The sequence below is a fragment of the Zonotrichia albicollis genome, chromosome 10 (assembly GCF_047830755.1).
Source record: "Zonotrichia albicollis isolate bZonAlb1 chromosome 10, bZonAlb1.hap1, whole genome shotgun sequence".
Taxonomy (NCBI): domain Eukaryota; kingdom Metazoa; phylum Chordata; class Aves; order Passeriformes; family Passerellidae; genus Zonotrichia; species Zonotrichia albicollis.
In genome coordinates, this window is record NC_133828.1 from 23,206,847 (window position 1) to 23,231,574 (window position 24,728).

General features: G+C 37.3%; 1 long non-coding RNA gene across 1 annotated transcript in view; it reads right to left on the reverse strand.

Moving 5' to 3' along the window:
• Nucleotides 1–24,728, reverse strand: part of LOC141730446 (uncharacterized) — a 44,694-nt gene that overhangs the window by 14,315 nt on the left and 5,651 nt on the right. The window lies entirely within an intron of this gene.

A 24,728-nucleotide genomic window follows, 5' to 3' on the forward strand; every position in this document is an offset into this window, starting at 1 on the left:
GGTGAAGTTGCTAGGAAGCTTAGAAGTAATTTCCTTTTCTGTTATTTTAAGGACATTTGTCAGTCTGAATTCATTCTCTGCTGAACAGGGTGTGGACAAAGCTGCCCTAAGCCAGAAGAGCACCTATTTACAGTGTACCCATATCTGGTTTGAATCAACTAGATCAGCAAATTCCAATCTTGACTGTCACTGCTTGTATGGGACTGCACCTGGTTCTGATGGTCTGCACACCTAAAGATGTATAGCCCTTGTTAGCATTATCCTGCACTGCCAGAAATATCTTGATTCTTTGTGGGGGTTTGAATACCTCCTACTTTCCCATCCAAAGCAGAAACAATTTATCAAACTCACAGTGTAAAAAGGTAGATTTAAATCTTTGCATTAATTAAGAAGCCAAAGTGCAGTGAGCTTTACATGGTATAAACAAAACAAATTACTGAGAATGTGGTGATGAGGCCAAAAGTTTTTGCCATATACTTTGAAAAGCCAAAAGGAAAAAACATTGGTCTTAACCACTCAACAGTTGTATGATAATTCATGTAGAATCAGCACATGGAAAAAGATTTTAAGATTTGTGTATGTACAAAAGCACTGGTTTTTATTGCATGCTATATTTTGAAAGAGACTTTTCTTAAAATGTACCCACAGTACATTTTGTTTTAAGTGCAGTGCTAAGACAAAAGAAAACAAATTTTGTATCAAGACTTATCAAAAGTTGCTTAGGCTTTCATGGTCTATATTATTTCATAATCTCTGTTGCCTTTTTGAAGCAGTTTTTTAGGACAATTTAGTCTTTCAATAATTAAATTGAAAATAAAGGGAGCAGCATTTCCTAGAAGTAGTGGCACAGAAATCAGTGCAGTGGGGTTGCCTTCTTAGGCAGTTGAAACGTGACAATGTCTATTTTTCTTCACGGCACCACCCAGAGTGTCTTGTATTATATCTTCATTACCAGGTACATAAACTGCCACAAAATATAAAAGTCTATACTTCTTTAAGGCTAGATTTTGTTTGCTTACCTTGATGAGAATTTATTCTCACAGGAATTTATCTGGAATTTAATTATTTATGGGAGGGAATATGCTAATGTGTTTTCCAAGGAGATGTATTACAAACATCAACTGGCTGCCTAGAAATATTTTACAATCATTTCATCATTTTCTTTTTCTTGGAGACAAAGTTTGCTTTATTCTTCAGCCCATAGTAGTTGCTTCATAAGTTATTTTTGTGGAAGGGAAGGTGTAGCAGAGAAGATTTTCCTCCTTGGATGAAAGTGATAAAATTTTGAAGTTGTGTGACTCAGTGACTTTTTGGCCCATAAGATCAATTATAGCCACAAAAGAGAGATGAAAGTGATATAGTGCCCTAGGATAAGAAATGCAGATTTCAGCTGGGGGGTTCTTGGGTTTACCTGGCAGCTGTGTCAGACATAAGGAAAATCTAGTCATGTGCTGCAAAGTGACTGGAGTTGCACAGGGAAATGAGCCTAGCAGCACCTCAGTAAAACATCATCCACCATTGAGGGAGGGTTCATTTTCCTGCAGCTCAACTTTCACAGACATTGATAGGGCTGTCTGTTAGTGACCAGCAGTGATATCCCTTCTGCTTGGGGGAAACTGAAAGCTGTGTCAGAGGTCTGCCAACCAGATGTGTCTTAGGGAAAAGCAATGAAGAATTTAACTGTATTACATCCATGTGTGAGTGTTGAGTTCTCCCCATCCCTCTGTCTTTGTCTGCCCAGGCTCCCACAGGCAGAGTTCACACCTAAAGGCGATGTGTGTGTTTTCCACTCTTCAAACACACAAACAGGAAAAGCAAATTATTGCTGAAGGCTTTGGCGCAGCACAAGGGGTCTGGGGTCTCACTCTTTGCACAGTCTATGGTTCTCCCCAGCATGAAAACCCCAAGGCTGTGGCTGAGTTTTCTGTTTGCAACAGTGGTGTGAAAGAGAGGAGCTGACAGGAAGTGAAAATCCAGCATTTAGCAAGGAGGCAAAATCCCATCAGGCTTTCCGGCCGTTGATTCTCCCCATCCCAGCTAGACAAATCAAGTAACCTCTGGAGTTAAAAACCTCTGAGTTATTCCATGAGCTGTCAACCCCATTTGAATATGCTATGCTATTTAAATTTAACTGAGAACTGTAATACATCTCATTAAGTTAAAAATATTGTTTTAATATTAGCATATGGGATGGAGAGGAATTTTTAGGATTTTTGGCAGGGGCTGTTGCTTGGAGGTTTTTATTTTCAAAATTTCTTTTGGAAAAAGTTGTCCCAGAAATTAAAGTTGTCAAATTTAGAAATATCTAAGTAAACCATGTAAATGTCATCAAAGGAGAAGTCTTGTGGACTTAAAGCTAAATGTGTACTATAGTCTGTCTGGCTACTACATTTACTCATTCTTTTAAAGTTATTTAACTAGCAAGACTTTATAGTGGAAATCTTCTGTGACAATTAACCCCAAGAAGATTCCCACTCCACTGCCAGTTTATTTCCCCACAGCTGTAGCAAATGTTTTGTGCTATTTATTCTTGGGAGGCTTGTTCTTCCATCCTCTCACAGCAGGAGCCTTAAGTAAAAATTTTTAGGTGCTATTCCTGGAATCACCTGTCCCATAATTCAGAAATAGATCTTAGCACAAATCTGTAGGATATTTCTCTTTTTTTTTTTCTATTGTAATTTCTGGAAACAATTTTTCCTAGGTAAGAGTTGCTGTAAACACATATCTCATTTAAGAATTTTTCAATAGAGATTCTGATTACTCAACTACCATCTCAACATTTCTGAAATACCTCAAGTTTTCATTTTAAAATGAAATCTTTAAGGCAGTTTATTCCTTCCCTGCCCCCATTCACACTCTACTCATTCAGATTTGGCTGTTAATTCAAATGCTGAAAATCTTTTTCTATGGAAAATGCAGTTTAATCTATCCAGGGCCACTTACAACCCAAAATTCAGGCATGGAAATTTATTTGATTTCAAAAAAAGACCAGCTTTTTAAAAGATGGAGATAGTTTGCATAGATAATGTACATACTATCATATGTAATAAAATAAAGGTAATTCAATATAAGGGCGAATCTTTTTCTTGTACGTTAAATCTCTAGGATTTATCTTTTTTGTCTGTGATGAATATTTTCAGACTGAAGTACCTGTAGGAAAAATGAACACAAAAATCTCTGTGTAAAATTTGAAATCTTAAAATGGGCAGAAAGTTGATAGCAAACAATATATATATGACTTGGTTCCATAAAGGTTTTAGGAGCTGTAAAATCAGATAAAACCCCAATATCCATTATACTTTACAGGTTTAGAATTTATAGCTGGGGTCCCAGCAGCACTTTTTGTTAATTCCACTCCAACTTTATCAATAATTCTGTCTGAACTACATGTACAAGTGCAAGATTCTTTGAAGTCTGGAGAAAAAATTCAGCCAAATTATCTCTGGGCAAATTTCTGTCAACACAAAGCCCTGTGGAGCTGATTGAAAGTCAATAGGAGCTTTTAATGAACAAGAGAATTAGAGTGGCAGGGGGCACACAGGAGCAGTCTGTGCCACCCTTGTTCCTCACTACACAGTACTTGGTTTATGCAGTGGGCAGGAAGGAAAAGAAACTGATTACAAAGAACAGCCACCAAAAGAAAGGCTGGCAAAAAAGGAAGAGTGAAGAAACTGCTTGTCCAACCCCTGTTGTGGATAGCACCATAACACAGGAGCAGAATGCAGGGCTGCCTGTCACGCTTTCATATTAGACATTTGTGGATGTTAAACATTCCTAAATGAGAGAGACACATGATCAAGGCAGCTTCACAAAGGTGAAGCAAGAATAAGCAAAACAGTCCACCAACTTCACTGCTAAATATATTGAATATAATACTGTAAATGCTGCTGAAATATTCAGGCAGGCTGAATGGTAATTACATCTTTGCTTTCTCTGAGCTTCTGTTTTTGTTCCTTTTCTATCCCAACTGAAACTGAGCTAAAAGTGCTGCTGCAGACTGAGAAGATCCTGTGCCTGCAATAGAAGGGTGACAGTCACACAACAGCCTAGAACTCCCCAAGCAAAGATGAGTGCATGTCTTAGGCTGGATATGGCAAAGAGACAACCTCATCTATCACACAATTACCTCTAGGGTACAAGAGGGAGCCATTTAAAGGGACACAACACTACCCAATGACTAGGGACAAAAAGCAAAGATTATCTACAAAACTGAAATTATGCAGGAACTATTAGGTGTATAATGGTTTATAATTTCATTCTGCTTCCACTAAAATCAGTCTGACTATTTCAACCTGAGCAGAATTGGGCCTGCTGTTATTTCTCAGGGGAAGTTTGGTTAAAGTATGACAGCTAATATCATACTGATAACAAAGAACACTGCAGTAACAGTAGAAACTCCAAGCTGTCAAGCTCTTGAAATGGAAGGTTCTACCTGCCAGCTGTGGTGTGAGTCCAGTATGCTGAATCACCACATCCTGATCTGTGTAAGGTTTTTGGAATTTGCCTATCCAAAGAATTACTAGCCTGACCTCTCCTGGCCTCTGAAATCAATCAAGAAGGAAATTAAATGGTACTAAATTATCGATAAAACAATTGTTTAGGCATGCAAATTTGTAGAGATCTGATGTGTCTCAGGAAAAATAAAAAGGATTACCACTTGACAGCTGGCCACTAAAAATTGCAAGTTTTAAATCTATTATTTGTTGGATGTACTTACAGAATTACCAAGAAGCTCAGAGTTGCCACTGAAAATTCTGTGATGAAGCCTTGATGAAAAACGTACTTTTCTCCAAAGGTGTTGATTCATTGAAACTAAAACTTCTGCTAGACTGGGGTAATTTTCCATGGATTACAGAGAGCATGAGTTTGTCCAGAACAATCCAAACTCAAGTCTCAAACTGAATTAGAAAATAATTTCAACTTGGTATTTTCCCACAGATAGATATGCAATCACCATTTACTTGGTGCTTATAGCTGGTTGACCCAAGAAAGTCTTAAGTTCTTGCATTCAAGAAATTATTTAGCATTCAGAATTGAAAACTCTTTGAGATATCTGTCAACCGATTCCCCTATTCAAATTTTTTCTTAAAATCTTTCTGTCTTTCAAAGGCTGTAAAATATTTGAGAGTGGAATAGCAGCTCATATCCTGTGCCCCTGGATTAGCACATTGACCACTGACCAATGCTGTGACTTTGAAAACAACCCTTTGAAAGCAGCCCTTTTCCTATTTTCACAAAAGGCTAGGTTTTGAGTTGGGTGTTTGGATTTATTTCGGGAGGTCTTTTGGTATTTTTTTTTCTTTTTTTTCCAGTTTTGCTTGCCAAACACTTATCTAGAGCACATTTCTAATCATGTGGTATTCCTCAACTGTTAATTCCGCTGTATCTTTGCCTATTCACAACTCGTTATATAAGATTAGTAACCTAAATCATGTGGCAGTGCTCCTACTCTGTGACTGGATGATGGTGAGTGCCTACTGGGGCACTGATACCTTATTTGCAAATAAAATAAGTTGTCACTTAGTGAAAAGCCAAACATTTGTGTGGGCAGATGTCCATTAGCACAAATGTTCAGGGATTAATCACCAAAAGGGGTGTGAACACTTTTGAATAGAAAAGCAATTTAGAATTCATGCAAACATTTGTGAATAATTTCCCAAGCTTTTATTTCGCTTGGAGAAGGCCTAATGTTTTGGTGTGGGACTCACTGATTATTTCAGTGCAAAATGGAGTATTACAACTGAGACATGAATTCAAATTTAACTGAGACATTTACAAGTAAATTTACTTCACTGTGCTTTCAGGTTGTAATTTCTACTTTATTGGTTGCAAGCTGAAAGCATTTTACCAAGCAGGGCTGTTCACTGTACTACAGTGTAGCCACTCAGTGCAGAAGTCAAGGACCATTTTGGGACACCTTAAACTGATCAAATAATTTCTGTTTGCAAATCCGTATGCTCTTTTAAATACTATATGGTTTAGTGGTATATTCCAAGTATTATTTGCAGATAGATGGATCTTGCACAGTGCATTAGGAAGCGATCTCTCCCTTAACACTCTTATCAAGCGTGCATTACCTCAAAGACATCATCTGTATCATTAAATGCAGCTTTGTAACAGAAGCAGGGTTTTCTACCTGTGATTTACAGACTACAGAAAATGGTTTTTAAACATGCAGCCTTGTGGAAACAGAGCCCTTACACTTGCAAGACATGAAATATTACAAGGACTCTGCACATGAAAATTGGTGTAGGATTGTTCATTGCTGATTAGATGGCTTGTTACAGGTGGTTCTCTCCCTGCTGCAGCCAGAGAATGTTAGAAAGAATTTACTGCAGAGAATTTTAACAGAAGCAGATAAGCAAACAAAGCTGCTTGCTTGATTGTATCAGATAATATAGCTTTGGGAAAACTTAAATTTGTATTAGAGTCTGTGAGTCACAGAAAACTATTTACTCAACTTCTCACACTAATATTTTAAAAGGCAGTTTGTGAGTATTAAGAGCTTCATCTTTGGAATAGCAAAGATTTACTTTGAACTAAAGGTACAGAATTAGATCCCTAGCACTCGATATGTGCTTTTAAAGAAAAAATACTGCAATTATATTTTAAGTACATATCTTACTATAATAATATATCCATTAGTTATAAACACCAGCAGTTGTTCAAGCACAGCTGTTTACAATAATATATGACCTGACCTTCATAACAAATCCATGTAACTTAAAGAAGACCTAATGCTATGATCACAAAATACAAACTAGAAAAGGAAGCACGAGGTCTGACCAATACCAGGAACATCCCTTTTTACCACATTATTTTCTCTTTCTCTCTCCCCTCTTCCCCTCTGCCCTATGATGTATTAATTGAAAAAACCAGCAGATTTTTTATACAGTCTCAGAACTCTTGTTACATGTTTGTCTTTCCCCATGGGTGTTATCAGCATGAACTTACTTAAATTTTCTCTACAATAAAGCACTATTATAACCTGCCAGTACCACTTAATAAGCTGATAATTTGTATCGCAGTGTATAAAATCTGGTCTTTTTCAAGGACACCTGCTAAAACAGGGCTAGGAAACCATCAGTGAGAAGAACCAACCTCCTAAAATGCTCTCCTTGGTTTGCACATTTGAGTTGAAGATCTTAGACAATGATCAGAATGTAGGGAGAGCCGTCCTGTGGAGAAAACCTAGGGAGCAGCCACATGACAAAAGCCTTTGTGTATGATGAAAACAAAGAAACAGCCTTTCATTCACCTGGAGGTGCAGTTTGTGGATAGAAATGAATGAGTGGGAGAGTGAGATAATGCACACCAAATTGCGGTGTGAGGTGCAACTGTGACAGCTGGCCAATAGCACACTAAAGATGAAACCAGGTTGAGGGATGTGACAGACATTCCCATCTTCCATCCTTGTGTTACTTTTGGCAAAATGATTTTGTGTCTTGCTGGTGAAGCCCAGTTATGGTAAGAAATACTCAATAACTATCATTATCACAGTGTCCACCCCTCAGTCCCCTCACCAAATCCCACTGTCAGCAAAGAAATAACGATGAGCTTTACATGTGATCTTCGCCTGTGAGACCCCAAAATTGGCTAGGAAAAGAACTATAGGAGGAAAACTGATATACACTCGGAAAACAAAACCTAAAAAGCCATCTTGGGGTGGATGAAACAACTCTCTACTGTTACTGACAGTAATGAGAACAGGAGAAAGTTAGGTACCAAATATGGTTGCTAGATATATTTATAGAAAGAAAAAATATTTTTATATTTAAAAATATAAAAATCTATTTTGAATATTTTTTATGCCAGGTAAGAGCAGTGCTGTGCCTGCAGGAAGTGCTGGGGGTGATTTCCCTGCTGAGGCTGAGCCCTGCTCTGCAAACCAACAGCTGCAGCGGATCAGGAGGGGCTGCAGCACTGTCAGTGCCCAGCTCCTGTAGCAGCGTGCTCCTCCAAGGGTCCCCAGTGAGAGCCAGCTGGAGCCAGTTGATGTGTTAAGATGGGAGCTTGTGCTTCGCAGTGCTGCTGGGTTTGGGCACAGGCACTGAAAGAAACACAGTCTGACTCTGACTGAGTCCTGAAAACACATGGGAGTAAAATGAGCTATGGAAATATTCTGAGTGGAAAATCAGGGCAGATAAAAGCAGATAAAATGCCATAGTGTAAACTGTTGGAAAATGTGTAGGACAACCACAGATGTTTTAAACTCCTGCTTGTGATGAATAGGGTCTGTGTAACTTAGTATCTGTTAACAACAGCTTCTGTGCATTTTATTTCTTGCAATAGTTTTTAGGCCACAAGTGAGAAGGCGTACAATGACTTTTCAAGTGAGCAAGTGTCCTCATTTTGTTGCATTAATGAGTAGTATGAGAATGTAATTTTGCAAAATTTGATCACAGAAACAAAATCTAGCTCATTTCCAGGATCCCACAGTGTTAAAAAGCAGTACTTTTACTATATATAGTTAAAAACCAGAATCATTGCTTACAGGTAGTTCCTTCACTTCTTCTAATTCTAAGACAATGACTTGTATTTGCTAAGTCATATTCTAACTATGGAGGGGCAGAGAGGGACATTAGGGCTGCAGACAGCTGGGAAGAGAATCACAACACCCCACTCCCGTGATCCCATGATTCTTTGTAGCCAGCTTGAGCATCTCCTTGAAAGAGTGAACTGCACAAAGAAGAAGTATGCAAAATAATTCCTTGTAAGTCTTCAGAGAGTTATACAGAACACCACAAACATAGGTTAATCTGCCATCTGGATTCTTTCTAGAGGAAATTGTTTTAGAGACTTGTGAGTGAGCCTTTATTTTGAGAATCAAGAGACAAAATATGATCCCTTCTGAACTCATGGGAAAAGATTTCCCCCTTAAAACTTTGCAGGGAATAAAGAAAGGACTCTTTGGCATTAGCTGTGACTGATGCTGCATGGATACTCAGACACAGCCCGGTATCTGAAAAGAAAGTCTAGCCCCGGCATCCAAGCTAGCTATGCATTGCTCTTACCTATGTTTTATAAACATTTGAGGTTCTGAGAAACAGCAATTAATTAGTGGGTGATATTCTAGGAGTGGCAATCATTTATTGTATTGTTAATCTTTTAAAAAAAATTTCTCTTAAAGGAACTATTTACAGGCTTTTTTTTTATTTACTAAATACTATAATGCTTCATAAATTCTTCCATGTGAGTCTATAACTGTATATGAAATTAATTATTGCCTAATGCAAACAACATTTCACAAACAAAACCTCTAGTAGAGATGGATCCTTAAAATGTCCGGGCTAGCAGTTTACTATTTCAGTTCTGTAAGTGGGCATTAAGACAAGCATAACAGCCAAAGCTTGAATCTCCAGATGACTAATTTCTCTAATACTATTGAGATTTAAGTGTCTAACTACTTTTACAAAGCTGGCAGTATGGAGTGAGACTCTTACTGTAGCACAGAAATTTTTAACTAAGCTAGCATTTCTCAAGTTGCATGAATAATAGTAGTTTCTTTCCTAAAACGATCCTATCCCTGTCAGGCTCTGAGAATGTGGAGGCAGGAAGTATGTTTAATATTTCATTCAGTGTGCTCTTCTGGGGGAAGAAAAAAAAAATTGGTTCTCAGGATCTTTTGTGCAAGAAGATGGTGGTTAAGGTTACACTCCCACAGTTCATAGGAAGCTGGTGGGCGTAAATCATGCAGTTGGTTTCTGGCACACTGCCACGGGCACACAGGTGGTTCATTGCAACTCTAAAAGACGTGAGGAAGTTGTCTTCCAATGATAAGTATAGCTCATAGCTTTGTTAACATTCCTTTACAAACACTTCTAGGTAGGACCCGCATAAAAAATTAAGATTTTATTTATACATGTTTTGTGTTTGAATTTCTCATGAGGCAGCTGAAGAAGCAGTTGAAGATTCTAACAATTTTATATGATATGGATGGTGAGAATTTAACCTATTTAGATCTTGCAAGGAAAGAAGAGTTTAATTTCACAGATCAAGTTCAGATCCCTAATGCATCATGATCTAAAATCTCTCTCTTAAATGATGGATTATCAAAGGGTTAAATGAGAGCTAGCTAAATTTTGCCTCTCCAGTATTTCTGGGATTATATTCTGCTCTGTTCATTCTTGTTTTCCCCAGGGGATTTATTTGTCCTTCTGCTGTTTCAGCTAAAGATTCCCACCAAGCTGTTTTCTCACTGTGGTAATGGTAGGAGGCATGATTGTCACCGTGTCCAAAATCCGCCCTCTTGGCTGTGAATTCCCATCCTTGGGCTCTCCTGTGCTGCCCCTTCAAATGGTGTAAGAGTGCTTCACTCCTGGGATTTTGCAGTCACAGAAAAGTATGTGCTGGCAGCCTTTCCAATAGTCAGACAAAAATATTAACCACAGTTGGAAGTGTGCGAATTGTTTCTGCCTAGGTGTATTGCCTTTCCCTTGTTCCTGCAGATCCCTTTCCCTCGTTCCTGTCTGTGCTGCGTATTTAAAAAGAGGAACATGCGAGTGGAAATGAGTATGTGTGCAATTACCTGAACACCAGCCAAGCCTGTTACAGTACTCATGTTTGCAGATTTATTATTTACTGCTTAATTTGGTAAGACAGGTGACATCATGATTTGACAGCACTTACCACCTGACAGAATACCAAACCTTTGGAAGAGATAAGTCTTGTTCTCTTGCACGAATTGTTCTTTTGACTACAAATATTAAAACTCATTCAATACCAGGGAATACCAATGAATTCTTATCTTTCCTCTTGTGGAATCAAAAGAGAAAAAAAAATTAACAAATTGCATGGTTTGCCACTAATAGCAATGATTCCAAGTGAAACCAAGCTAGCTATTATGTGTTTCCGTCTCAAATTTCAACACTTTGTGCTGACGTTACAGTATTTAAGATCCTCAGATTGTTACTGATGTACAAATACATTCATCCACTATTTACTTTCTAGGATATGTCTAGGCTTTAGCATATGTTCTTTGACAGATAACTGATTCAAATCCTTTAGTTTCATATAGAAGGTGTTTGCAGATTTTACAGAGAACTAGATCGGTACGCTTCAGTTCTGATTCGCCATGGAGACCCCCTCAAATAGTCATTCATTGCATTGGAATCCGAAGTTAGTATTAATCCACAGTCACTAACACTGGCTGATTGTGTGGCCTTGTCAGAATGCCTGAGCTCCTCCTGTGTGGAACCCACTTCCCAGCTTTAGAGGACAGGACATACTCCTTGTCTGTGCAGCTCTTCAGAGTCATTGTCAGGATATTTATAATGTAAGGAAAAATATTGTTTCTCATTAAGCTTATGATTCTTACACCTAAAACTTTGAGCAATGAAAAATATCTAGTAACAGGTATAGCATGAAAACATAGAAGAAATATTAATAATGAGCCAGACCATATGTTTTTCAAACACCATAAGTGTTTTTATAATCATATTTTTCCTGAATTTGCTGTTTAATTTTCTATTCTATTTAATATTTAAATAAAGTCTCAAGCAAAAATTCTTAAATTGCTAACAGTCATCTCATCATCAAATGCAAACAGTGAGACAGAGAAAGCAGGATTCTGCTCTCATTAAACCTAAGGAGAAATTCAAGGTGCTATCTGTTGACAGTGGAGTCTTGCTGATACCAATGCAGGTGTTACAGCGTGAGCATCACACATCAAAATGGGACTTCTTCAGCAGCTGCTAATCTGCAAAGCAAGGCCTTTCCTTGACTCATTTATAATTGAAGGGAAAGTAACTGATTAACAGAAGATGAAATAGAGGCAGTGATGTCCCTTTTGTGCAAGTTATGAAATGTCAGGTGAGAGGATCAGGTGGCACTGAGAGAATTTTACCTGCTTTTAAAAAAACTATTTTATTTCCCTCTTTTGCTCATTACTGCACAGACAATTGTTAGGAAAAAGCTTCAAGACAGGAGTTTCTGTTTCTTTTGCCATGATCAGTTGAGCTGAGTCTCCACCCAGCTCTACTACACACACAGACCAGCAGAAGCAATTGTCAATTAGTCCTGAAGACAAAATAAAAAATGGTGGTGGCATTTTTTGTCTACCAGGAAATGGCACAATAGACCATAGAATTCCACCATTGTAAAGAGTTAAATAATGGTTAAAATAACAGGAAAAATATTAAAAGTGTGCTTTTTAATAGTAGCTGTGTGAAGAAAAACAATTAGTGAATTAATCCATTTACATGAGAGATTCCATAACAATGTATGTAGAAAAAAGCATTCAGACATATTGAGAAATTATCAAGTTATTTAATACTCTGAAAACTTTCAGCACATTTTATTGTAGTCAGTGTTGTTTGAGTCAGTGCTGCTTCTGGCTTTCAATATTTTTAGAGAGTTAAAATCTATCGTGTCTTCACGGTATTTATGCCATGATAAAAAAATCTGTGACTTGATGCAGTCTTTCTGTGGTGTTTCTCACATTCAAAAGGGAAAAGAGAAATTCCTTTCTATCAAGGATCCATTCCCCAGAAATACAAGACCAATTGCATCTTTTATTTAATTACCCAGAAGAGGGCCAAGAAAGACTATGCCTCTCTGCTGAATGGTAAAAGCATAATAGTAGATACATTTTTAAAGAGCTCACAGCCTGAATAAAAGGCAAAGCAGAGGACTGGGTATGGAGCTCTGGAAAGTCCAAGGGAAGAGTGGGGCTAGCTGAACTGTGTGCAGAGTAGAGGTCTCAACATTAGCTGTCTCTCATCGTTCCAAGACCTTGGTCTTAAATTAGGAACTCCCTGCTGCTAATGGGACACATGACTCTAATTTTGAGCCATCACTTAGGCCATTTTTCTAAACTTCGGTACTATTGTATTATTCATGATATGAAGAGGTAAATATTATATGAAAGGGGGGGGGGGAATTGGCTGCTTTAAATATTCTTAAATAAAAACTAGTTTTGTAGCAAGAGGGTATTAAAAATGTGAGGTGTAATAATCAAAATAATTTGGTTTGGTAAATATCAAATTCATTGCATTAACAAGTAAAAAACTTTGTTTGCATGCCAGTTAAAGCTGATACAAGGAGGTCCCCAAAAGATGTAAAACACTGCATCAGATTTTGTCAGTGTTGCACACAGCAGTCAGGAATCTTCCCTTTTCCACTATATTCAATCAACACTACTAGTTATGACCCCCACCTCTGTTAACTTTATCAAAAGCTAACCATATTTAGAAATATAATGTTAAAGAAAACAATTTAAATTATATAAAACACTTTTTTTCTATTCTGTAAGTAGATCTCTTTAAAAAAACCCAACTTGATTAAATTGCTACATAAATAAATTTGCTACGTAAATTCCCTAGATAGTTTTTGCAGTTAATTTCTTTTCTTGAGTAGATGACTGCAAATGGTACAAACAGGTATTTTAAAAATGTTTTGGGACCTGGTGTTTTTTGTGGTGTTTTAACTTTTTTTGTAACTCTAGTACAATTCTTCTATGGCATGAAGGCTAGTAATTAAATTTTCGAATCAGAATTGCACTAATGAGTACAAAAATTAAGTATTAGAGGAGTGGTTTTTTTCTCTATTTTTCATACTGCATACAAAAGTTGTATTGGACAATCTGAATTTATGGCTTGCCATAAATGAACTTGAGAAGAAAGGCTGACAAACTCCTGTTAATAGCCTAAGGACCTCTGTTCTCAGAGGGTTTTATGAAGACTTCCATACATGGCTTTACATTGAGTCTCTTTCACATAAATTGAGCAATCCTCAGAGGGTCTCAATTGTATTTAGGATTTATAAACTATACCTTCAACAATGTGAATGTTTGTATTTAAGGATCTGAGAGTGTAAAACACTTGGACAATAGTTTCCCAGAGTCTGCATATGCAGACTTACAATAGAGAATATATTTTTCTCATTTATAAACATCTGGACAAACTGGTATGCTGTCTAGATCCCACAGCAAATTAGGGTCTGATTTTTAATTAAGTTTGGCATGCATCAGAGGAGTACATATGTTCAGCACATGTTTTTACCTTATACATCTTTTGCTCCATTACCTATGTATTGTTCAAAATTAGTTCTGCTGCTGAATACAAACTGTCCAATTTGCTTAACTTGAAAAAATTTACAAAATGAAAAAAAAATCTGCATCTTTGACAAAATGGTGCCATGATTTTTTTGGAAAGAATGTCCATGGATTAGGGGAAAAAGAAATCACTGAACTTGTAAACATATTAGAATTAGATGCCAAATCACATGCACTTTCCAGATGTTGAAACTTCATTGACTGAGTTCACCAAAAAGGTGTTAATTTCTGCCTAGTGCTTGAGGATGAATGCAGCTCTTCTCCAGTGAAACTGGAATAATTTTATTGTTTCTAATTAAGAATAAATAAATCATGTTTTGATATAGTTCTGATGTGAGAAGGACTTAGAAATGAAACCATGAAGGTTGATAGCTTTGAGAATTGTGATTGCAGGTACAATTATAGTGATATATTCTGCAGGAGAACCTTTGGAAGCTTTATGGTCTTGAGTTGCAGTATATTGGGGATTCATCACATGTCCTTACAAGTCTAAAGTTTCTGCTGCAAAACTCCTGGCCTGATTCTGCTCCCTGAGCACACCTGGAGCTGCAGGGCAGGACATCCCAGAGGATTGCACCAAGGCAGATGGGACACCATTTCCAGAACTGCTAAATATTGCATAGCTTCAGGAGTAAATACCACTTTGTCTGTAACCACACGAGTCCCTGAAAGGCAGAACCATACCAGTTATGGGCTGTGTGAGCTGTCTCTGCCATTAGCACTCAGAAAAGGAAACTGAGCTGTTGAAGATAAGCACCCACTGGCACCTTTCACTTCAAATATGTGGTCTTGCAATAGTCTCATTAGAAAAAAGTTTCAAATGGGAAAGAATATCCAAAGTAATTTATCTACTTAGGCCTCTCAGAACAATACTTCCTGTGTGAAGGTGAAGCCAATTTGCCAGGGTTGCTGTGGAAATGAGGTAGTCCCAAAAGTAGGGGTAATTTTTTTGCCCTCCTCAGGCCTGCTGTTCTTAACCAGGAGTTTACACTCACAGCACAACTATGTTTGGTAGCTGGAGAACCCTCCTTTACAGCCTCTTTTACCTTGACCTCTTTAACTCCCGTCCACTCAAACCCCAAAGAAAGTGAAAACAGGATTCTGTGGATTCTCAGCCCCAGTCACATCACATAACCTGAACTGATAGTTCCTTGTTCCTAGGGAAAAAACCCCAAGGAAGCACCTTATAACTTCATTTTTTTTTGACTGGCACTGTACAAACATAAAACTTACACATCCTGTATGCTTATGTGGTTCCAAAGTTTGTGTCTTTGAAAAAGAAAAGATGAAGTAGCTGTGTAATTGTTTCAAAATTCATATATTTAATATTTTTATGATGACAAAGACTTAATAGGGTTTATTTTACTTTATGTTTCATTCATGAGGCTACTATATGTATTTTTTTTTAGACAATGTAAGAACTACTGGTACAGAAGTGTTCCCAAGACATGCCACCTTTTGAGTAAACACTCATATAGTTAGAGAAGGGGGAGTATGGTGTCTTTTTTTTTTACTTTGTAGATTTTTTGAGTTCTTAATGAATGCTGAAAATCCCTAACTCACAAGACTGTTGTGAGGATTAATTAGTGAATGTATGTAAGATGCTTTGAAGATGAAAGGTGTGATATAAATGCTAATTATTTATTATTACTATCTTCCTAGTCTTGGACAGATTCGGTTGATGGGGAAGTGAGTGATTGATCTTGCTAAACAGAGGCATGCACAGTGGAGAAGGGCCTTTGCAAGATTCATATTAATAATTCTCCCTATGAATCTCAGCTCTGCCTGAATCTCTCCATGTATCCTAACCCACTGCCTCTGCATGGCTTTGACAGTGCCCAGCAGACTAAATTGCTACTTTAGTGCAAGTTCTGGGCCTGATCCAACAACTCATGAAATCAGAGAAGATTTCTCCATCACTTTCAGGGAACTGGGCAAAGGATCAAAAATAGTCTTTTATGCAGTATTTTGGAAAATAACTAAACGACAAAAGCCTGTTTTCTGAAAACTGCCCATAGTTGCTCTCTGCATGATTAGCTTGATACATACTGTCAGGTTTTGTCATTTGTGTCAGATCGTATTCATATCATCCAGTTTCCTTTGTGCACAATAATGTGATTCCTTGCAAGTCTGTTCAACTGTGAATCTGTAGCTGTTCGCTGCCTTAAATTATGTGCTACTTCAGCATCAGTATACTGTATCACAGAGCGTCACACAGGGCAGGACATCTTGGTGTTCAGGGCATGAGAGCTCTTTTGGTTCCTACTGCTAGAGCACACCAAAAAGTCATCTTTGCAAGCTGAAGGGTCTCAGCTCCCACTGCCTTCACAATTCAGCAGAAGCTACAGCCAGCTACCTCTTACATGCTTATCTTTGCCAGCTGTACCTCAGAAATGTCTTTGTACTGGAAGCTGCTCCCTTCAGCCTTCTCATTGTGAGGATGCACTGTGGGTAGTTGCCCACGTAATGACCGTAAAATCAGAGCTTTGCTTAGAATTGAGCACTCTTTGGCTTTACACACCATTCCAGCATAGAAAAAGGTATTAGCACCTTACATCTAATTGAGAATATGATTGCTTAAAGAAAGTCAGTGGGATATGACAACATTCATCAGATAGAGCAGAATAGCAAACTATGATGGAAGAGGAAATGTAGCAGCTTTGTACATGCAAGTACAAGTTTACATCTGTATGTGCTGTCTGTGTGCTGCAGACCAGTGTCAAGCAGGAGGACACAGACTCAGATAGGCAACAGTAAAGCTAGAACAGCTCGGACTGGAATAGAACCTGTGTTCTTCTATTGTTCAACTGTGTTGCAATGGCAGTTTTCCAAGGACTGTGATATATTCTTGATCTCTTAGTATTATCTCCTGGCATTTTAAAAGGCAGTTTCGATACTCTGTGTGTTCATTCAAATGAAAAAGTGAATCCCAGGCATTCCTATAGCTGATGTGAAATGAGGAGTCAGGGTCCTTTTACCATCAAAGAATCCAGGAGTGCACACAGTGGAGTGTAATGGACGGGGTCCATTCATTACATGTAATGTCTATCAAGAAGAGGCAACAGGGGCAGGACACAGCTCAATAAATACCAGCCCTCATGTACTATCACAACAAGTCATGCCACTAAAAACTAAGGTAAAAGAAATCCTTTCTGTGGCAGTTTGTGAATTGGCTCAGTTATAAACCAAAGTTTCTCTCCTCCCAGTTTGGCACCAGCTACCTAGATGTGTTGTGTAAGAGATAGCACTATGACCTACAAAACCAAAATAAACCAGCAGAGAAACTGTTCTGCACCTGCAGGTATGACATCTATCTAGAGCTGTGCTGCTGCTCTAGGAAGCAAAGAACATGTAGACCCAGAGCAGTGCCCAAAGCAAATTTGCTTTTTAGTTTGTGATTCCAAAATGTCACAGTTTGGGAGGTTCTAGAGCTTGTGTTCTCAAACTGTAGAGTATTAGCAACTAAAAATCAGGCAGCAAGGGTGCTGTGTGCACTTACAGTGGGGGTTCTCACAAGAGAAAAATTTTCATTTACAGGTTTTGTTGGCCTCTTTGTATATCTGTTGTGGCCTGTGGGACTTCTTCATCGTCAGACCAGGAAGTAATGTAATTACTTTCAGTTAGTGTTGCTTATTTGTTTTTGATGCTTGTGTCATTATAGATGTTTAACTAGATCCCATTAGCCAACAGAGATGTTTTAAAATAATATGTAATGAATATGTTGATAATGTTGATGCTGCACTTAAGGAAGTTAATACATTAAGTTTCTTGAAATCTCCAATCTATCTCAATGAAGGCCTAAGTGCTGAAATGAAGGTAGAAGTTTCTAAAGCACCTCTATGTCTCCACAGATCTGGCCCTTAATTTACAAGTACTTTGCACAGTAAAATAGGATTAGCCTCCTTAGGAGTTTGCTTTAGTCTCTCTACAGTTCAGGTGCCCTCTGAGAACAGATACAGAAGAGCTACTCACAGGTCTCCAAATTCTCAGTGGCCATTGTCACTGTTTGGTTGCCCTTGCTGCATATTCTAGTTTTAAATACAGCATTTTTTTCATCTGATCAGAAAGATTGCTGTCTGCCATTAATAGAAATGCCAGTGGTGTTGTTAGACAAGGTTGTCCTTAAGCTATAAGCATTATCTGTCATAACTATATTTTCAGTTTAAAGATATGACAACTGAAGGAAATAAGACTGCAAGGACTAAATAACCTTTCTTCAGTGCTCTTTAACCTAATTAATATATTATTCTGAAGAGCTGAGGAGCCTCATGAATCTCAAAGCTTGAGCTTCTGTGTACTCAATGTTGAATTACTGCTAATCTAGAAAAGATTAATTTTTAATGACAGGATAAGTATAGCATGATAGACCAAACTAGCCCTTCAGACCACAAAACCTATGCTTTTCTAATCTAGCAACAGTTCTTCAATAAAATAAAAGTACTTTCTGATGACAGTCAATAAAATTACTGAAATAATCAGAAGTCTCAGTAAAGATATTACAAGATGTTTTAAGGAAAGCTATAATATACCAGAAGCAGTATTGTGCTGCAGATTAAAAACCACTTTCAATCTATACACATGGACATACTGTGCAGGGGAGAGGCTCTCTGTGGGAGGAGTGTGGAGGAATGGAAAAACAAAAGCTCAAAGGGGCACATGCAAAAAAGGACTGCTTCCAGTTTTGTATAAGACTGCAACTCAGAGGCTGAGAGCCTGCAAAACAGTCTCTAAATCTTCAGCAGAACATCTGGGCTAGAGGTGGGCGGACACAGCCACTCTGAATCAGTTCTACATTCACTAATTTATTGCTACCTGCAACAGGTTTATTGCATATTACTTTTCCCAGAAGGTAAATTATAAAGGCAAAGCATATAGGACATGGCAACTATATGTGAAGAAGTGTCAGTATATTTTATTGCATCACTGGCAAATCTTCTGGTGACTCCAACTTGTGTTTTTTCAGGTTGTGTTGTGTGTGGGTTTGGATGATGGATAGATTCTCCCACAGGGTCCTGCAGAAAACAAACAAAATACTCCAGAAAGTATGGAACTGAATTTTACAGGGATAAAAGGGAACAAGAATGCAATTTCCTATCTCCTGATTTAATACTACAGACTGAACTCATCAAATCTGTATTTTTCTCCAGTGTCTGGCTGGCTTTATCCCATGTACTTTGGTAAGTACTGCAACACAGGACAAACAAAGGTACAAAGAGATACAGGCTATGAGTTTGCATCTTTCATATGCATTAACACACACTTGAAAGAAAAATGCAAAGGTTGTGATAATAACTGGGAAAAAAATTCAAAATACTATAGCCCTTCAAAATGGACTGTTAGCTATATTTATAAGTTTATATGTTTATTCCAGCACTTATATTAATAGGCAACACTGTTCCAAAAGATACTGCCCTGCCCAACCTCCCTGGTATCCAAAGTAAAAGCATTTCCTGAGGAAGCAGACAGATTTCATGAAATAATATTAATTTCATGTTTTCTTCTGACTACTTTCTGTCATAGGTTTTTACCTTTCATATCTGCTTCTATTCTGTAACCATGTGACATCAATGACTGTTTCTGTATTTTAAGATATAGAGTCAGCCATATACCACAGAAAAGTTTTCTCATACAAACAGAAGATTAAAAGGAAATAAAGACAAGAGAAAATACCAGTTTGGTCCAAGAACATTCCTTTAGTCAGCTCTTTCACTCTGAGCTGTACTCAGAAAGGAACTCACAGCTGATAACGTACAACCACCCAAAAAATAACAGTTTTATTTTTGACTTCAAGTATCATGTTCCCAGAAACATTCACAAGTTTTTCTTGCAGTCATCACAGAAATAACTCCTGGGTAAGTTCCCATATAGTAAGTTATGTCCAGCAATGATTTTGATGGAAGTCCCTCTGGGGGTCAGTTGAAAAAAAGGATGTTTAGTTGACTCTAGGGATCTATTTCTCTCAGGGATCTATTTTAGGCAGAAGTATAATTTAAAATTTTCTTGATTAAGTTTTTATTTACAAGATTCACCTCCTAGACTAACGTTAACATTTCTTGTTTATATATTTTGATTGAAGAAATTTAACATATCTGATTTGTTTCTGTTTCTGCTGACAGAAACAAGGAAAGTCTGGTTCATGTGAACTAAACGTTGTTATGTATTGATGTTAAACATACTATTTTAATTTTGTCAAGGGTACATTATGGATTTATGTTATGGATAAATTTAAACTGTTCATTTAGCTACCAACTGACTTCAGTGATTGCTTACAGTTGTGTTTAACAGAAACAGTCACTCTGTGGCTTTTGCCAAAACCTGCTCCTCTTCTCTGTGCTTTGGCAGTGCCTAAAATTGCAATTATGTATTGTGTATTTTTATATGCAAGTTATTATTTGTTCACCAAAAGCCTACTGAAAAGGCAGTTTTAATAAAATTTCACATACAGCGAGAAATTTTAAGAACAATAACCATTGTTTGTGTCTGCCATTAATATGACAGTATTTTTTGAGTGTGAACCTAAAACTTAGGAAAAAACAGATTCAATCTCATTTTGGTGACCTTAAGCTTTTACATGTAAACTTTTTATTCAGAAAAATTTCCAATAAGCAGAACAGTCTCTTCTCCCAGGCCAAAGAAGGAGAGAGCACAAAGTTCAGCACAAGTGCACAGAGTGCCTTAAAGGGAGGTATCTGGAAACTGCATCTGCAGGTGCTTTGGGAGAAGTAAATATTCCAGCCAGAGTAGTATCCTTCTCATTGCTCATAAAATTATTAAATTATGTGATTTATGACCCCAGTTTCACAGAGGATTTTTACTACCATATTTCTTGAAGTATTTTTCTTTATATTTTCATGGGATTTATTTCCTTATTTTCACCCTGTCAAATCCCTTTTAAATATATCTGCCTATCCCTTTACTGAGGTAAACCTTGTGGCAGCCAGTGTACTTGATCAATTTGCACCAAAGTTAACACTTCTATTTGCACTTATAAGAAGGTCCTAGGACTGGGGTCTTCAGAAGAGTGGTTTTTTTCCAGATATTTGCAATAATTTTAACAATTTATAAACTTTCTGAGGTTTTCTGGCAGTCAGATCTTGTTCTGACTTTAAACACTTTTGCTGTTTTTGTCACTATCAAAAAGAAAAGTTTAAGAAAAATCATAGGAGGCATCTCATTATAAAAAAAGGAAAAGCTGAAACAAAGTAAAGACCAAGTACTGTCAAATGATAATGCAGAGAAAATGTTTCTCTCTAATTATCATGATATAAACTTAGGCTTGGGAAAATGAAAGACAAAACCAAAATAAACAGAAAACATATTGGTTTAGTTGGTATCCCTTGAAGTTACTTTATTACAAATAAATCTTAACCGTCTGAACCCTGGGAAAGACCTTAGAATTTGCAGTTTGGACTAAGCTTTCAGAAACTGCAGAGATTCACTGAAAAATAGGGACCATCCAAACTCACTTCATATAATCCATTTATTCTTTTGGTAAGGCAGGTTGTGACAATAATTGATGACAATGAAAATGACAACAATAATAATTATAATAGTAATAGTATTCTAATCCAAGGTTCTCATTAAAAGTTTAGGGAAACTATTTCAAAGAGTCCAGCTATGTAGTTCTTGTCCTGGATGAGAATAGAGAGTCTGCTCTTGGAACTTAGGTCACACCAAATAAGGTGTTACAGATGACAATCTCTATCCACTTAAAAAAAAACAAACAACAAGAATCAGTCCATTTTTATGCATTATTGTCACCTACAGTGGCACTTCAAATTGGAACAATAAATCTATAAAGAAATGGAGCATTTAATATCTGATTTTAGTAATTTTATAGATGATTTTTATCTTCTAAAATTGTTTCCCTAATCAAGGCAGTTGATTTTTGTTTTAAATACATTTTTCAATAAAGGCTCTTGCCTTTAAGACTCAATATCTTACAAAAATGATAATTAATGCAAGGTTTTACCTTTTGCTCTTTTGTTAGTATAAGGCCAAGATGCCAAGAACATCAACAGGGAGCCATTTCTTGACATCAATAATGAGATCACATCTTTTTCATGTAGAAATACTTCACACTTGATTTCATGATTTACCAGATGGAAGAATACACATTGAAATTTGAAATAATGTCTATATATTGTCTCTATAATGTCACTATTATTTTCATGGTATCACAAAGCTCCCTCAGAAATATCACCTGAGATGCAGTTCTGCTAAGGAGCAGTGTAATTCTGTATGCCACCGAACAGTGCAGACTCATTTTCATGCTATGTGTCTGAATCTTTTCCCCATGTGGCTGTGTGGGAGTCCTATCAAAGAGGAACTCTACAGTGTGTTATGGCACATTAAAGATATGAATGATATGAAGAGGAGTTCTTAAAATAAGTTACCTCCTTTCTAAAGGCATAAAGTCTATGCCTTTTGACTATTCATAATATGTGCAAGCTATGAGTAAAGCAATGTAAATTCTATTCAGCTAGCTCCTTTTTTTTTAACTTAACACTTTATTGAATTTTTTTTTCATTAAAATGCATATCCTTATCATACAAAGCATCAATTAAACCACTGTGTATTTCAAAAGTTTCCAGGCTTTGGTTACATATCCTGTTAGGAGTTCCCGTTCCCCTGAGCTTGGAGATCACAACAGGTCACCCCATTCAACCACAGTCTCTCATGCAACAATGAACAGTGCTGCTATTTTCAGTGGATTCTCCCAGTTTTCTGTAAGCTGATTGGAGATGAAGTTGGCTTGTAAAATGTTTACATGATAGAGATATGAAATAATTAAACAGCAGTGCATGCTTTCTGGAAATATCTGCTTCTGATGAATTTAAGTACATTACTTTTAGGCAGGTAGCCAGTATAATTTTTAAAAGCAAATTCTATTTAAAAAGTAGTCCGTGGCACAGAGCATTAGAGTGACCTTGCAAACAACCACTACAGTGACAGTAAAGTTGTATCTGTAATACCAAGAGGAATAAATCTTCCCTATTTCTAAAAATAGGCAGGATACTTTTTAACTCATTAATTTTAACATCTTTTCATCTGCTTTCAGGCTTTCAGGCAAACAGCCAAGGGAGTCAAAAGGCAGCCTTTCATGTATCAGTTATAAATCATGGCTTATTTTCACACAAAAAGATTCATCTGAAGGTGGAATTTGAAGTCAGTTGTGTTACCTTAAATCCCAAAGTGTGAATGCTCTCATTCAGAATAAGCAATTTTAAACAGAGTAGAAAGGGATTCATGTGGTTTACATAGTCATGTTACTTGGGTTTTATCTTTCCAAATGTTCCTCTGTAAACATTTAGTCTTGGACTGCATAGGGTCTGAAACAGCTTGGCACAGGCCTCAAAATGACAGTGTTTGTAGAGGTGGGAGTGGTTTGGCATTGTGCCTATTTCTTGAATAGCCTTGCCAGATCCAAGTGATTTCCACTGTTTTTTAGGACTGTTTTCACTCCCAAATTTATTTATCCCATTTATTGTACACTATCTCCCTGTGATAAATGTGTGACAAGGCTCATGTTTGCTTTGTTTTGAAATGAAATGCAAGGAAAAATGTGTTTCAAGATGGTAAAATATATTTCTCCCTCCTGGCTTTTAAAATTTTAATAGGAATGGGATCTTGATAAAAGTTTAGTGATTAAAAAAGGGCAGATATAAACCTTCTATCACAGCCTTTATATGAATCATCAGGTAAATCAGATTATTTCTTGAGTGGAGATACCATTTATTTATTTATAGCAGGTAAGGTGCACATGCTCCCCAACCCTGAACTTCAGAGCTGACCTAGGAAGGCTGCCTCCAAGGAGGGGGCAGCTAAGGTCAGCTAGACAGGTGCCAACTGGTAAAATTGTCTTTTAAAGAGTAATGGACTCTGATATTAGACAGCAAGTAACCTCTTCAAGTTTCTGGATGTCAGATAGACAAACAGGAGGGTTATTTTGCAAGAGATAATTCAATAGGGTGTTCAGCTAAGTCTAAATAACTCCATTGAGACAATAAAATCACAGCAAAGATGCATTTTCTGTATTAAGTTGTAAGATATTCAAGAGTTTAGCTGTGGAAGTGGCTCACAGAACGTCCATTTGTCCCTGATGATTATGTGATACAAGTTAAGTACAAGGGAAAAAACAGGTTTTATGCTAAAATGAGGGAAACAGCCCCAGCACATTTATCATCCTGTAATGCTGACATTCCCTTATTGTACTATGAAGATTAGAAAGCAGTTCCTCAAGAGTCACATTTAAACAGCCACATAGTGGTTTCTGTTTATTTTTTGTGGAGGTTGCCAGGCAAATAAGCATGGAACTCTGGAAAAAGTTCTCAGGGAGCCCCATCAGTGGAGAAATGTTACTTGGTCATAGCTGGGCAATTGTGAGTGTAGGGGGAGCAATTAACTTTCCCCCAGTAGCAAGAATTAGCTGCTAGAAAAAAGCATTCCTTTAAGCAATGTGGAGGACTGTTACTTTCCTCTGCCTCAGAGTCTTCAAATTTTACATGAGTACCCCAAGAGCAATGTATGTTTCTGCTTCATGTGTGAGCTTGAGTTGCACTTAAACAACTTCATAATCTCTGGGAGTATACTTGCGAAAACATGTTAAGAGCTGGGAAAGATGCAAACATGCTGACAGAATATTACTAGCATGTCTCAAGCACAATTATGTCTG